The sequence below is a fragment of the Lonchura striata genome, chromosome 4, assembly GCF_046129695.1.
Source record: "Lonchura striata isolate bLonStr1 chromosome 4, bLonStr1.mat, whole genome shotgun sequence".
NCBI lineage: Eukaryota > Metazoa > Chordata > Aves > Passeriformes > Estrildidae > Lonchura > Lonchura striata.
In genome coordinates, this window is record NC_134606.1 from 70937779 (window position 1) to 70949481 (window position 11703).

Sequence of the window (11703 nt, forward strand, 5' to 3'; positions counted from 1 at the left end):
TTCCAGCAGTTACAGCCATGGACTTCTCAGAGGAAGGTGCAGTGGTTTGGGGTGTTTGGAAGACGTCTGGATGTAGCATTCTGGGGGATGAGCTGGTGGGATTTTCCTCTTTAAATGAAGATGTGGCACTGAGGAGTGGCACGAGGGAGGCGTTGCCGTGTCCCTGGGGTGGGTGCCAGCCGCTGTCTGTCCCGGAGCAGAGTGGGAAAGGCGATTCCTCAGGCCGGCGCCGAGGCAGCGCTGTGACCGGCAGCGCTCGGGGCTGGCTCCGGCCGGGAGGGGAAGCGGAGCGGGAATGTGCCCGGGAAAGGCACAGCGAGGGCAGCGTGTCACAGCTGCCTCCTCTTCTTTGCGAGTGCTTCCCTGGGAAAGGCAGAATGCAAGGCAGCCGGACTGGTGCGTCTGTGGCGTTTGCAAGAGAGAATATTTTCGTCCTTGTGAATTATTCCTCTGCAGCTTGGCCATGCATACAGAAATGGCTGGATGTGGCTTGAGTGCGGCCAGAGATGCTGTCAGTCCCCTCTGGGTGGTGGGACCACAGCAGTTGAATGGGATACTGGCCAGAGAGGCTAGAAAAGGATCACACTTGGAAAGTCTGCAAGGAATTCTGCAGGTGTTGGTGGCATGGGGCAGGATGGGACAGAAATTCGGAAAAGGTTTTGAAGAGATGTGACAGTCAATGTTTATTCTGAAATAGCTGTTACTCGTTTTTTCATGTTTTCTGGAAGAGGATTTGAATCCAGGCTACATAAACTGTAAAATGAGGAGAAGAAATTGTGGATAAAAGTGGGAAATTGAGGCATTTATGAGAAAGACAAAGACTATGGCATGTTTGAGTTTTTTGTTTGTTTTGTTTATGAGGAAGGGCTGATTGGCTTTTGGACAGAAACTGTGAAGCACAGCCAGGGTGTGCCTTATGCCCTGTGAGCTGAATACACAGAAAAATTAACAGCACCCTGCATCACCCTCAGGATTTGTCAGATATGGAACATTTTGGACACTGTGTTCGTGCTTTGAAGGCACAGAAGAAGCCAGGAAAGGTATTGAGAAAGCTGATCCTTGTTTACCCGCAGTCAGTGACCCAGAGATGGAAAACCCTGCTGGGATGTGTGCACATCCTTCATCAAGAGGTTATTGAAATGCAGCAAGATTTCTGAGGCTTGCAGTAACTTGTAGGAGTTGCCCAGATTTTTTCTTGTCCTTTGTATGTCATGATTCCAGTGTGTTTCATGTATGTGGTACTAAGTGTGGTGTAGTAATTGATTTCCCCCTCACCATTCCATGTGGGCATTCCAGGGGCAGGAACACATATTTCATCAGGCAATTTGAATTTTGACGAGAATTTGAAAAGTGTACAGATAATCCAAAAGTCACTCCTTGTATTAAGCCTTGTGTTAAGCCTTCCTGTGTTTTAAAAACCTAGTGAAGCTGAAAGATTATGCTAAAGGTGGCATTACAGCAAGAGCTGTAGTAGGAACTGAAATCTTAACAACTGAAATATTTATAGCTAAATTCACATCTAATACATTTCCCTTTGTGGGGAGATGAGGGAAAGGATGTTTATGAAGCCAAAGATTTCTTGGGCCGTATTTTTCTGTAAGCCAACATAAAATCAAAACACTTGGTCTGGACTCACCGAACCCACTTCTCTGGGTGCAGATGCTTTGACAGGTGTGCTGGTGTGGGCTGGGAAGGAGCTCACTTTCCTCACAGCAGCTGGCACAGGGCTGTGGTTCAGATCTGTGCTGAACAGAGCTGATGATTCAGTGACTTTGTTACTCCTGAGCAGCGCACTCACCCTCACTTTCCCAATTCTTTCCCCCATCGCACTGAGGGGGATGAAGGAGGGGCTGTGTGAGGCTTTGTTGCTGGCTGGGGTTAAGCCATGATGTGTTTAAGGTCTGTCTCTTTCTGTACTTCCAAGAGATTTATTTGTGTCTTTGTTACAATGTTGTAATTTCTGAAGAGGTCTCTGGCCTTTCCTTGCCTGACCCAAAGTGCAACAGTGCCTTAATGCCCCATGCATCCCACACAGTGCTCCAACAAAGTCCCTTTTCCCTCTGCTCAAAGTCCCTCTTGAGCCTCCAGGCTCCTTCTGCAGAAGGAAGGAAGCTCCAGGGCCTCCTCCTTCCTTCCCAGCCTCTCGGTGGATCCAGTGGAGCCTTGAGCATGGGATAGAGAGCAAAGCTGAGCCATGGAGATCCTGGTGGAAATTCCACGTGCAGTTTGGAGGCACTCCTCAGCATGATGGTCAATGAACAATAATAATGCCAATTTCCGTAGCACAAACCCACAAGGAGCAAAGATGCCTAGTGTTTTCTTCAGGCTTATTTCTGATTCCTTTTGAGAACTGCTGGTGCCACTCTCTGGCACTGGCCAGGGACGGCACCACTCTGGCTCCATTCATTCATCTCCATCATCCTGGCCGTGGATCAAAGCTGCCTCTGCTGGCTGGGATTTGTCTGCAGTGTTCCTGAGGGATGTTTGCAGAGACTGAGCTGGGCCAGCAGGGTCACTGAGTGTGTCAAGCTGCATTTAGCAACAGGGAGGACTTTTCTTTTAAAATAAATACTGAGGAGCTGGTCAGCACACAGAAGCAGACAGGCTGCTGGTGGGAGGGATCCTTTCTGTGCTGTCTGTGGTTTGGAAACCCCTCCCTCCACTCAGATCAGCAGCTTGACTCAGGTAATAAATGCCCCAGACAGAATTTGGTGTTGCCATCCAGCTGCCGGTTAAATGTGTCATTTTTCAGTCCCGTTCAGTTCTTTCCTTCCTGCTGGTATCAGCCTGGCAGCCGCTGCAGCGATTTCCCCTCCGTTGGCTCGGTGAGCTCCAGGCCCGGGAGGTCGGGCAGGGCTGCCTCAGGCACTGAACTCAGATCCCGTCACTTCTCCGGACAGGCCGGAGGCAGAGCAGGAGCTGTGGCTCCACACTGGAGCAGCACCTTCCGTCCTCTCCTCTGCTCCCCCGAGCCACAGCAGCGCCTGTCAGTGCTGGGGGCAGAGGGGCAGGGCTGCCGTCGGTGATGGGCAAGGAAATGCTGCTTTTCCCCTTCCAGGAGAGAGCATTTCCCAGACAGAAACAGGAATTCTGCCCTGCTCCCCAGGGGCTGTTGAAGGCTGGCCACGGGCTGTGGCTTGGGCCTATGGGAATATTCAGCACTTGGGCAGGATTGTTGTTCAGCAGGGCAGGGCTGGGCTCGGTGAGTGGGGGTGTTTGGAAAGCGCCCATTAAACACCCCCAGCACTCACTGGGCTGCCTCAGCCTGCACACATTCCACCTGCACCTGGAGGGGACACTCCAGGGAGTGCCTGCAGCAGCTCTGGCATCAACGGGGCTGGACTGGGCCACAGGGAGAAATCTGAATGGGATGGAGCATCAGCGAGTAGGGTTTGTTCCTCTTGGAGCACCAGGCTTTGCTTTTCTTCCCTTCAAATTCACTTTCCTTATTGGTCTCCCAATTTTCGGGTTTGTGTTGGACAGTGCCAGCCTGTCTGTGCAGCACCTGAACCTCATCCTCCTCTGGACTCCCACCCCAACATCTGCACTGCTCCCAGCAGCGCAGGGCCCGACATCCCAGCGTGCTCCCAGGGCCCGGCGGGGTGTTGTGCCTGGAGCAGCTGCCAGGCAGGGTTTGCTGGCTTTTCACAGCTCTCAGTTCTCCATCCCCCAGAGTGCCCTTGCTAGGAGGAAGCAGTGATTGCTGCCAGCCAGCACACACACGTGGGAATGGGATTCATCCCAGCCCAGTCCTCAGAATAACTTCTGTGAGCTGTTATCCCTGCTAAAATGAGCCTTTTCACAGTTCTGTATTTCCACACAGTAAGATTACCAGAGGGGAAATAAACTTCCCTTGGATTGCAAAGACATTTTATGTTGTTGTAGGGGACTCTTTCTGAAGAAATAACAGGTATCTTTATGCTGCATTAATTTATATGTAAACCCAGCAGTGTGTTTATTTGCTGTCAATATAGGGTCAACAGAAACCAGCACAGGCAGCTGGAAATAAAGGTCCTCTCGTCCCATAACACAATATTGGTGTTAAAAATATCAATTAAAGGCCAGACTCCACCCCAGTAATCTAGTTAAGAGAATAAGGGCTTATTCAATAGTAAAATGCTACACTCAGAATGTTTCTTTGCATTAGGATTTTCCCAAGTATCTAATTTAGCTTTTGTTAATAGATTAATGAAAGGGCATTGCATTTTGGTAACCCTTTTTAAAATGTACCTATTTTCTCTGTTAAGTGGGTGAACAGGAGTGCAAACCCCTATGGAGGAGGGCTGCTGGAGAAATCCTGTAAAATTGATTATGTCCTAGAGAGTCATCATTTTGTCCTATTGCAGCATCTCTTATTCTTTCAATTCAGTTAAACCTGCAAACAAGTCAACCTTTAGAGCTTTAATATTTTTTAAGAGACATTCATGTCCAGAAGGTGTCTCAAGGTGTTTGTTCCGTCAGGCTGGGTTTGATAGCCCTATTAAAAATATATATGGCTCACTTGATGGGCAAATCTTCTTCAGATAGAGGGATTTTTCTTCAGCTAAAATCTGAAATATAAAATTGAGTATAATAAAGTGAAGAGGCAAGTAATGATGCAAGGGAGGAAAAGAAAAGAAAAATGGCTGTGAACATGTTCTACCGAAACTGTTTGGATTTATTAGGAAAAGTACAGCTAAATCCTCTGTTAGTAAGCCAATTAGAATCATTTATTATATTGGGGGAGTTTGTGCCAGATCTGAGGAAATAACTTGAAGAAGGAAACTTATTTGAGAACTGCAATCACGAGTGTTCTTTCTCTGCCCGAGTGATGAAGAGGTGAACAGACAGGGGTGCGATGGCTTTGGGGCTCGCGTGGTTCCAGGAGCAGAACTGCTGTGGCACGGAGGAGAGGAGCCGGAGCTCTCGGGGTTTGATTTGTGCCTGGCACGGCCGGGCCGAGCGGCTTCGCTGTGGGCAGCCCCGGCGGCACCGGACCGGGGCAGCGGCAAACCCGGCGTGGGAGAGGGAGCCCGGCAGGGCAGGGGGAGCCCAGGGGCTGTGCCAGCCGTGCCCGCGGGCAGGGCAGGGCAGGAAAGAGAATAATCTGTGTTCTGATTTATTTTTGAAAAAGCTGCAATTAGCAAAGATGAAAAAAGCACGGGCCTAGGACCCTGCTGCTGCAGTGATTCCTGGGAGGGATCCAGGTAGATGGAAATGGGCAGTTTGCTCTTCCAGCTGTTGGTGCCAGGCTTGGAGCAGACCGGGGTGGAAGTGGTGCTGTGACTGTGGCAGTCTGAGCAGGCAGAGGTGACCTGTCTCTGAGTGAGTGCCTCAGTGCTGCAGTGGTGATCTCCATCTCACCTCTGTGACACACTGAGGATGCAGGGATGGGCCTTTCCTGCTCAGAAAACTCCATCCTGCATCTTCTGTGCCTGGCCCAGAGTCAGAGCAGAGCCTGCAGGCAGAGAAATGGGGGTGGTCCTGCAGGTTTGGGATACAGTGTTCCCCAAGAGCCAGAATCAGTACCAGAAGTTGAAACTCTTTGTCAGGAGCTCAGGCCTTCCCAAGAGCTATGGATTTGGGTGTGGGTGAAAATCAGTCCCTGTGGTTTTGTGTTCCATTACAGGAATTCACAGCTGGCCCTGGGCTGAGGGCTGACCCTCTCCAGGACTGGAGCTCCTATTTTATTCCTGGGTAGAGGATTGTCTTGGGGGCATGGTTGGGTTGGATGAGGAGGTGTGTGATTGGTGTCTGTGGGACACCTATACAATTTTCAGATTTGACATTGAATTTCTCTGTGATTCTGAGCCAGTGCTGTATGAGCTTTATCAATAAAATGCTTGATCATCCAAAATAGGAAACAGTAAATGATCATTCAGCAAATTTGGAAAATGAGTGCAATTAGTCAGATAGACACAGCCAGGACATTCGTCATAACATTTGATCATGATGGGTGATGATATGAAATTAAACCTCACCACTGGTATTCCAGTCTCTCATAGATTCTTTTCTAGAAATACTCTGTAAGGGAGTTTTCAAATCTATGCCCTTCCCAAGCACCACGTAACGGGGTAGTGGTGAGTGCTGCTTCCTGTATGAAAGGAGAGGCTCAGTCTTTTAGTTCCAGGAGAAACAGATTCTGTCCACAGGAACCTGAGGGTGTGTGGAACTCGGTGGTAGCTGAGCAAGCAGAGCTCTTCCGTGCCAGTTCCTGTAACTCACCCTACAAACTCCCCAAGGCACACAGCAATCCTCAGTGCCAAGGCTGGAATCTTCCAGGGCTGAGGTGCCAGCGCTGCACAAGGTCAGGTCCCTGTGCCAGGGGACAGAGCTTTGTCTGCACCACTCATTGTTTTATTGTCACCTCTCCTTGCAAGCACAGTCAAGTTCAAAGATATTTGAGTGAAGCAGGGATTTCTTGGTGTTTGCCACTGCTGTTTCTAGAGAACGGGGTCTTCTGGAGGGCATGAGGAGTGAACTATCTCTCTGGTCTTGGAAACGCTGCGTCACTTCTGTTTTGAGTTTCTGATTCATTTTGACAGCACCTGACACATTCCTGCCTTAAAGGTCAGAGCTGTTCCTTGCCAGCGACATCTGACAAAGGAGAATGTGTGATGGGTTAATCTGCTCTTTATCAACTGAGCCTGAGAGGGAGCTCTTGGAAAGTGGCTGGGGAGATTCACATGAGCACTTCTGAGCCTGTCAAAAGCTCAGCCTGAGCCTCTGCTGAGACACACTGAAAGTGATCGATGTCACCGCTGAGAAATACTGGGGGATCAAGGCAGATGCCAAGTTTTCCCAGTCACTTAGGATTGCTCTGTCAGTGAACCTGACTGCATAACTAAGTCTGCACAGGTGCCCTCCAGACAGAACAAGATTTGCAGGACCTCGCTGTCAAAAGAGCTCCAAAAGAGGTACTTTGTGTTGTTCTAATCTGTGTTTCTGGAGCTGAAAAATAGACAAAGGAAATTTAAAATAATTTGAAAAAACCCTGAACCAACTCAGTTTATTCCATGTATGTCCACAGTGGCACTGCAGGTTTAGCTGGAGAGCTTGGCACAATAAAACTAACGTGGATACAAAGACTGAGAACAGGGTTGATTGGGATAAGGAACAGGAAGAATAAATGGCCCACAACTCTTGATGAATCTCCAGGAAGAATGGTTCCCTGTTTCCCTCAGTTCAAGGACTTGGGTCAGCAGCTGAAGTTATCATGTGACAGTTTGAAAAACGAGAGATCCTTAACCCCCTGAACGCACCACGGAGTGTTGCTGATGCAGGAAGCTCTCAGGAATTCAAAGAACAAATCAATCAGGCGTTCATGGGCAGGGGAGAAAAAGAAGTAAATACTTGCTAAACAGCATTTTCTGCTGTGGCCCAGTAAATTCCCAATAAAAAGGGAACTGTAGTCTGGGAGAGACCAGGCCAGTCCTCAGAGTCAGGTGATTTTAGCTTTGCTTTGATTCCACCACAAAAGATCAAGACTTATCAAGACTAACATGTAGGCTGATTCAAGAGCAGTGAAAAGTGGGAATAAGACACTTTTAGCCCCATTAATGGCTCTTCCCTTGTGTGTTGAGAGAGCTTCAGCAGTAATACCTGCTTTGGTGACATTTTACAGCAATGTATATTTTCTACAGGGGAAGACTTGAAAAAAAATCAGCTCCGTGTTTAGATCATGTTGAGAGCTGCTCATGCACTTCATAGCTCCAGCTCCCCAAAAGCTGTGCTATTTATTGCAGAAAGAACAAGATGCAATTTGTTTTGCCATTATCTGTGTGATAACAGTGCGTGCCATGCAAATGTCATGAGCAGAGATGGCAGCAGCCTTTGGTCTGAGGAGCAGAACAGGTTGGATTTAGGGCATCCCAATGAGATTAGAGTGAGGCAAAATGTAAGGTAATAGGAGCAGAGGAGCATGTGGATCCATCCAGGGATTTCTGTAGTGGAAGGCTAAATTTGCAAAGATTGGGCATCGGGTTGAATTTATGACTGTCATTTTTTTTGCTTTTGGAACCTAGTCAGTGGCATGGCACTGGCCGGAGTTTTAAAAAGAGAATGGCATCAGGTGTTATTAATCTTACCACATGTAATTGCATAAAAGAAGGAAAGGAAAGCAGCGCTGTTTGTTTTGGCTTTGAAGCCTACAGACATTGTCGCTTTTTTGCAAAATGCACTTTGGTATCGGCTGATGTGGGATAGTCTATAAATGAATATGAAAGCTTCTGGCCATCCCTTAATCCCGCTCAAGGAACACAGAGCAAATTCTCCGCTCAGGACCGGCCCTGTCGGCTGCCAGTGCCAGGCTGCAGCCGGGCACTCCCATCCGTCTCCTCCTCCTGGCAAGGAGAGCAGGACCCGTCCCCGAGTCCCGGAGCGGGAAGGGAGTCCGGGCTCGGGCCCGTCCCTCTGCTCCTGCTCCGTGCCGGGGGCTGGCTGCTGCTGCCGAGCCCCGACCGCCGCGGCTCCGGTTCCTCGGCAAAGCCCCGCTGGCCCCGCGAGAGGCGGGGCAGCTGCCGCGGCACGGGAGCTCGTCCTCGGGAGCTGCTCCTTCCCGGCAGCGGCAGCCGGGAGCTGCCTCGCCCCGAGCTCAGCGCTGCGGAGGAACGCCCGGCTCGTCACCGGCGGCTGCCGCCGCGGCCCGGGCACCCGGCAGCGCTTTGGTCCCGCGGGGCCGGGCGGATCCGGGGCCGGGAGCGGCACCGCTCAGTGAGCGGGAGGCGGCACAACCAACCCGGCTGGGGATAGCCGGACATCACACCGGGGACAGCAAGGTATCGCAGATAGGCTGCGGTTTATGGCTTCGTTTCAGGGGAGGCTTCCTGCCTTCTTCTCCTCCGTGTTTTTTTGCTAGTCTGAAGCAGTTCTCACAACAGAATGAAATGTGTGAGGTCATTCCCTGTCACCATCTGTGGGGATGTCCACAGTCAATTCCACGATCCTACGAAGTGAGACTAATAAATGGGGCACTTTTCTGGTCTCGGAATCTTGAGTCTTAAGTCCTGTGGGGTTTTTGTGGTGGTGGTGAGTGTGAGGAGGCCTAGGGCTGTGAACCCGGGGCTTCAGCGCTGCGCTGCGGCAGCGCGGAAGGAGGCTCGCCCAGGCCTCCAGCGCAGAGCCCGGTGCTGCATTCTGGGGCCCGGGGACCGAGCCCAAGCCCCGTGTGCGATTGCCCGGAGCACGGAGCGCCGGCCCGGCGCTGGCCGGGCCCGGCTCCCGGGGGCGGCTCCGGGGCTGAGAGCGGCGCTCAGGCGCTCCCTCGTGGGGCTCCGCGGCGGAGCCGCAGCTGCGGCCGAGGCTCGTCCCGGAGCCGGGACACTCGCGGGGCCTCTCCCCGGTGCCGATGGGGCGGGTGACGAGCCGGGAGCGGCGCCGCGGGGCTCGTGGGGCCGGCGCTGGGGGCCGGGACCCGGCCCCGCCGCGGGCTCCGGTGCTGGAGGCGCCGGGGCCGTTCCGGGGCGGGCAGGGAGGTGCCGGGGCCGGGGGCGGTGCGGGAGCCGCGGGGTCTGCTCCGGGCCGGGCGGGTCCCGGCCGGGGCTCGGGGACCCCGGTGCGGGCACCGCGGGCCCGGGCACGGCGCGGGGGCGGCCCCGGCCGGGCCTTTCCAGCCCGTTCGGCGACCCCGGGCCCGACGGAGCGGGACGGGAACGCGGGGCCGGGGTCGCCGGCTCCCGCTCCCGGCCCGCTTCTACCGCCCGCGGCGCCGGGACACGGATGGTGACACCGGGACGGGGAGGGTGACACCGAGACACGCAGTGTGACACCGGGACGGGGAGGGTGACACCGGGACGGGGAGGGTGACACCGAGACACGGAGGGTGACACCGGGACACGGAGTGTGACACCGAGACACGGAGTGTGACACCGGGACGGGGAGGGTGACACCGAGACACGCAGTGTGACACCGAGACACGGATGGTGACACCGGGACGGGGAGGGTGACACCGAGACACGGAGTGTGACACCGGGACACGGAGTGTGACACCGAGACACGGATGGTGACACCGAGACGGGGAGGGTGACACCGAGACACGGAGTGTGACACGGGACGGGGAGTGTGACACCGGGACACGGAGGGTGACACGGGGGCGGGGCACGACAGAGCCCCGGGCCGAGGGTCCTGAGTGGCGGCCCCGGGCGGGGCGGGGCGGGGCCGGGCAGGTGCGCGGGGCGGGGCGGGCTCAGGTGCGCGGGGCGGGCCGGGCTCAGGTGCGCGGGGCGGGCCGGGCTCAGGTGCGGGGCGGGCTCAGGTGCGCGGGCCGGGCTCAGGTGCGCGGGGCGGGGCAGGCTCAGGTGCGCGGGGCGGGCTCAGGTGCGCGGGGCGGGCTCAGGTGCGCGGGGCGGGCTCAGGTGCGCGGGGCGGGCCGGGCTCAGGTGCGCGGGGCCCCAGGGCGGCTGCGCGGGGCGGGCCCGAGGTGATTTAAACGCCGGGAGCGGCGCCCGGCGCCATTCGCTCCCTCAGTGCGCGGTGGGGCGGCAGCGGCCGGGCCGGGCTCCCCGGCGGGCCCGGGTGAGGCGCGGGAGCCTCGGCTTTTCCCCCTGCTTCTCTCTTCCCCTTGTTTTCTCCCTTCCTCTCTCCGCCTTACCTCTCTCCCCTCCCTGCCGCCCGCAAAGCCCCCATTGCTCTCCCCCCTTGCTCTCCTCTTCCTCCCCCGCACACCTGGTCTTCCCCTGTCCCTCCCCTCCCTGCACACCTCGATCCTCCGCTCAATCTCTCCTCCTTCCTCCTCCTTACCCCACTCTCTTTCTCCTTCTGAACTCTCCTTTCCCTCCTCTCCCTGTCCATCCTACGTACCCCGAGCCCATCCCAGCCCTCCTTCCTCTCCTCTCCTTCTCCCGGGCACCCAGCCCGGCCGCCCCCATTCCCCCTCTGCCTTTCCTACCTGCACCTCCCTCCTCCGCTTTCCGGCAAACGCCGACCCCGCTTCTGTTCATCCTTCTCATTCTCCTTCCTCCTTCTCTGCCTCTCCTGACTCAGTCTCCTGACCTCTGCCTCCTTCTGCCTTCTCTATTTCCCCCATTCCAATCTCTGTGTCCCCTCCTGACCTCTCCTCTCCCTCTGCCCTCTCTATTCCCCCATTCAAATCTCTGTGTCCCCTCTTGACCTCTCCTCTCGCCTCCCTCTGCCCTCTCTATTCCCCCATTCCAATCTCTGTGTCCCCTCCTGACCTCTCCTCTTGTCTCCCTGTCCCCTCTCCATTCTCCCATTCCGTCTCTGTCCCTGTGTCCCCTCCTGACCTCTCCTCTTGTCTCCCTGTCCCCTCTCCATTCTCCCATTCCGTCTCTGTCCCTGTGTCCCCTCCTGACCTCTCCTCTCGCTGCCCTCTGCCTCCCTGCACTCTCTCTGTCCCTCTGTCCCCTGTTCCCCTCCCGTGTCCCGCAGCCGCGGGGTTCGGGGCGCCGCACAATAAAGCCCCGAGGGCCGGAGCCGGCGCCCCTGGCTGGGTTGCAAAGGGTCGGGATCCGCTCTGGGTCCCCCCTGCAGATGCCAACAGTGCCCCACAGTGCCGGGTCCGGCTGTCCCTGCATCACACTGGGGTCAGGGCGGGCCCGCAGGAGGGTCCTGGGCTGGGCTGGGGTGGGCCCTCATTGGGAGGGGTCCGGGGGGGTTGGGGGGTGGGAGGCGGGGGGCTGGGGGGCCCCCTCCGGAGGAGGGGGTCCGGGGGAGGGGGTTGGGGCGGGCCCCCTCCGGAGGAGGGGGTCCGGGGTGGGAGGGGCTGGG